The sequence below is a fragment of the Lactuca saligna genome, chromosome 3 (genome assembly GCF_052625555.1).
Source record: "Lactuca saligna cultivar CGN05327 chromosome 3, ASM5262555v1, whole genome shotgun sequence".
Lineage (NCBI taxonomy): Eukaryota > Viridiplantae > Streptophyta > Magnoliopsida > Asterales > Asteraceae > Lactuca > Lactuca saligna.
Genome location: NC_136419.1, coordinates 165333909 through 165338631, shown reverse-complemented (window position 1 = coordinate 165338631; position 4723 = coordinate 165333909). Strand labels below are relative to the sequence as shown.

Genomic DNA, 4723 nt, shown 5'->3' with positions numbered 1-4723 from the left:
GGATTATGAATTGAGGTGTGCTCTACTCGCTTCAGAGAAAGCTATTGCAGAAGAGATCCAATTTATCCTGGAAGCCAAAGTAGATTCCCTGACCCAGGCCAATGAAGGGCTGACCTTTCCCTGTGGTTGGGTGTGGCTTGCCTCATTTCATCTCAAAACGTAATCCCCTACTTTGAAAACTTTCTCCTTGACCCTTTGGTTATAATACCTTTCCACGACATGTTTGTAAGTTGCATGATGGATGTTCGATCGTTCGTGCTTCTCTTCGATGAGATCTAAGTTTGCTCTCGAATCTTTTTTATTGTTTGCTTCTTCAAAATGGGTCGTTCGATGCGACCCCACCATCAATTCTACTGGTAGTATTGCTTCTGTGTCGTATGTTAGGTTGAAAGGAGTTTCTTTTGTGCTCACTCTTGGCGTCATCATGTACGACCAGAGCACGCTTGGTAGCTCTTCGACCCAGTTGCCCTTAGCTTTCCCCAATTGATTCTTAATTCCATTTACCAATGTTCTATTGAACACTTTTGTTTGGTCGTTAGCTTGGGGGTGTGCTACCAACGTGAATCAATGTTTGATTCCCTTATCCGTGCACCAATCTTAGAACGGATTCTCAGCAAATTGTAGGGCGTTATCACTGATTAGTATCTTTGGTACTCTAGATATTGTTACGATATTTTTCCATATAAACTTTATCATCTGTCTCCCTGATATTCACGCTAATGGCTCAGCTTCTATCCATTTTGTGAAGTAAACTATTGCGACTACTAAGTACTTTGCCTTGATTGGGGCATTTGGGAATGGCCCAATAATTTATATCCCCCCACTAATAGAAGGGCCACAGGCTAGAAATACTCTTCAAGGGTGTTGGGGTTTCCCTTGGATTGGGGAGTAGGACTAGCACTCTACACACTTTCGTGATACTTCCAGCACATCCTAGTGTATTTTGTCCAGTAGATTCCTATTCGAAGTATTTTTCCTATCAGGTCCCTTGCCACTTTGTGTGCACCTGCGGACCGGCATGCGTCTCTTGAAGCGACTCCTTGCCTTTGGCTTCCTCTACACATTTTAACCATGGTGACATGAATCCTTTCTGATACAATACCATGTCCATGAGTGTGTACATCAGTGCTTTGATCCGTACTCTTCTAGCTTCTTCATGGCCGTCTGACAGAATACCATGCTGCAAGTATTTGACTATCGGTGTCATCCATGTGTGTTTGGCCGGTGCTAGAGCATGCACTCGTCGTTCTTCTATACTTCTCTCTTCAAGAACTTACACAACGACCTTTTTGGAAAAGCGATTGAAGCATGTTGATGCTAACTTGTTGAGGGCGTCTGCTCTTCTATTTTCTTCGCTTGGGATTTGCCTGATGGTAAACTCTTTGAGAGGCTCGATAAGTATTTGTACAGATTTCATGTATTTCTCCATTCATTTGTAATTCGCTTCAAATTCTCCATTGATCTGGTTAGCAGCCAACCTTTAATCTGTTAAGGCTACTATCGCTTTTGCGCCCATTTGCTTTGCTAATCGTAGGCCAGCTAGCAAGGCCTTGTACTCGGCTTCGTTGTTAAAAGTGTGGAAGTCGAAGCAGAGGGAATAAGTGATCTCTTCTCCCTTTGGGCTTGTCAAGATCAACCATGACCAGACCATTCTTTACTGGATGTTCCATCAGTATACAAGGTCCATTTCTGGTCATCCTTGTGCTGATCTGTCCCTAATGTTTCTTTTGTCTGAGTTGCGGTCCCCCGCCCCCCTCGCCTAGAATTTTGAGTAGGAAGTTTGCTAGTGCTTGACCTTTAATGATGGTACATGGTTGTAGCTGATATCATGCTCCCCTGGTTTGATTTCCCATTTTACTAATCGCCCGGATGTCTCTAGCTTGAGCAGTATTTGTTTGATCAGACAGTTTGTTAGCACCTCTAGCTGATGTGCTTGGAAGTAGCGTCTCAAGCACCGTGCTACATAGATAAGTGATAGCACTAGCTTTTCGAGAATAAGATAATTAATTTTGGGACCCTGCAGCACTCGGCTAATAAAGTAAATTGGTGCTTTCCTACCTTCCCTTTCCATCACCAGAACCGAGGAGATGGCTTCGTCTGAGGTTTAGAGGTATACATGTAGTGTTTCACCTGGGACGGGACTGAGCAACGTGGGTAACTTGTGCAGGGCCTCTTTGATCTACTAGAGTGTGGCTTCTCCTGTCACTATCCATTGGTAGTTATTCTTTTCAATCCACCCTTTGAGGGTGTGGAAGAGCGGTAGGGCATTTGCTGTTGATTTATAGATGAAGCGGCTTAGCATAGTCAGCTTACCGTTTAGTCCCTGGTCATCTCACAAGGTGTTCAGGGATGGCACCTCCATGAATTCATCAACTTTGGTTGGTCTTGGTTGGATTCCCTTCTTGGTAATGTAGTATCCTAGGAATTGGCCTTCCTTCACAATGAAAGTGCACTTTCCTTGATTCAGCCTCATCCCAACTTTTTCCAGTGTTTTGAATGTTCCTCTACATCATCCAGTAGTTTCTTATCGTCATGGCACTTTACAACCATGTTGTCGATGTAAACTTCGATATTTCTTTCGATCTGTTTGGCAAAAAATGGAGTCTAGTCGCTGATAGGTCGCCCCTGTATTTTTCTGACCGAACAACATTTTGGTGTAGTAGAAAGCCCCATGTTATGTGTAGAAAGCTATTTTCTCCTCATCTTCTCTACTCATTAAGATCTTATAGTGTGACAACCCGTTAATTTATATCTTGTAAAAGTCAACCTAAGATCAAACATGACAAATAAAAGTCAAAGTTATTGTTTTGTTAATTTAGTTAAGCTAAAATATTAGTTGTGCATAAACCCTTTAGTAAAAGTGTTACAAAAATTAGGTGTGAAATGCCTTAAACCGAAAACCCTCGCAATACTCTTCTTTCTTCGGACCGCAAACCAAAGGACAACAAACTATTTACGGCCGAGAACCCTCAGACTGCAAACGTGCGAGGCAGAAGAAAACCTCGCAATCTTATCTCTTCGGGCCGCAAACTCCTTTTCCTTGGTTTGTTGTGTTGGACCGAAATCACTTAAATATCTAGATACTTGTCTAGATATTTATGCAAAAACCACCACATTGCACACCTATATATAAGGACCGAAATCACATCTCATTCTTTCACATTTCAGCCGAAATCTTTACCTTTTTTCTCAAGATCATCAAGCCAAAAAATCCTCTCTCCTATCAAGAACATGCGAAACCTCTCATTTCTCATGAATTCCATGCGAAAATCTTTAGTATCTTCTTAGAATCTTGCAAGGTATCATCTTTTATTCTTGATATCATTCATAAACACCTTCCAATCTCCTTATATTGGGCCGAAAACACTCTAGATCATATAGTGTAAGTTCTAGCTGTTAGAAGCATGGTAGGTCAAAAACTGTTAGCATTCACATCCATCAAGGTCTATATACTCTAATATCCCTAATTTACCTAATATTAGAAACAGGGAAATAGGTGTGATATGCAAATGTAAAAGTTTCCATCAATATTTGTATTTCTGATCCAGGATGTCAATATCAAGTCTCCAGTAGGTCCCAAAGTAACCCACAATCGACATTCAAAGCTACACATGACATAAAAAATAAAATATAATTATTTATGAGAAAGATAAAGAACAAATTATCTATGATTAAAAAAATAGAATAAAAAATGTGCCTGTGAGGCCATATCTTAAGATCCTCTTCAGTGGGCTTAAGTAGAAAATCAACAAAAACTCTATTGGATCTTTTGCACCTAAAGTCAACATAATTGGATTTTAGAATCAAATATTAACCTAACCCAATACAAAACCTTATTTTTTTAAGAAAAAAAAATCCAGAGTATCATCTCTGATTTAAAGACTTGATCATAAACATCATTCTTCTACAACCAATACACTTATCTCGCCCTTCTCCAGAAGGTCATAAAATGCCCTTATTTTTCTTTGCTCATTCCAGTGATGCATTTTCCACAAACCACCACAAGCTAACCTAAGCACTAATCCAATGATTAACTCCTTGACCACACTTGGGACTTTTAACACTGGATGAGCAACCCTACCAACAACCATGGTTACCTATGTACTCAAAACCCAAGAAACATGAATATCAGTAAATCTTCCCATGAACTTAAAGAAATTGTTACCCATATAAATATGAGTATATGACAATAAACATACATGTCTAGAAATGAGGCAAATTTTACTTATATACATGCAATCAAACCTTCATAAGCAACTCTAACTCATGGATTTTAAAATGAATCAGATTGATAAAAGATCAATTCACTATATATATGAAAAATTTTGACACACATATAGAATAGAGAGAAATGAATATAGTTTTTAGAATGTATTAAAATAACTTACACAACACATCGAAAAAACAAATACATACCCATGAAATGAGTAGACTTTTATTGATATAATTAGCGTTTGCTTGCCTATAGATAAGGGCTATGAGTTTATACAGATCAGATGCTTTCCCCACAAATCATATTTCATTTTTCCATGATTTAAATTCATAGCTTGGACTGGAACTAAAGAAAAAGATGAAAAAGGCCCTAATCCATTACTAAGTTTATCAATAGACAATGAAAAATGGCGATAACAATTCTGATAGTAATCGATCAAGTCAAATAGCACATGGAAGTAAATAAATCAATTCAAGTTTATATTCATTATACAACAAAACAAATCGTATA

At 38.8% G+C, this 4723-nt stretch overlaps 1 pseudogene; it reads right to left on the bottom strand.

The window, feature by feature from the left end:
• Nucleotides 1-3874: 3874 nt before the first annotated feature.
• LOC145034016 (cytochrome c oxidase subunit 5C-2 pseudogene) lies at nucleotides 3875-4091 on the bottom strand (annotated as a pseudogene).
• Between the last annotated feature and the right edge of the window lie 632 nt (nucleotides 4092-4723).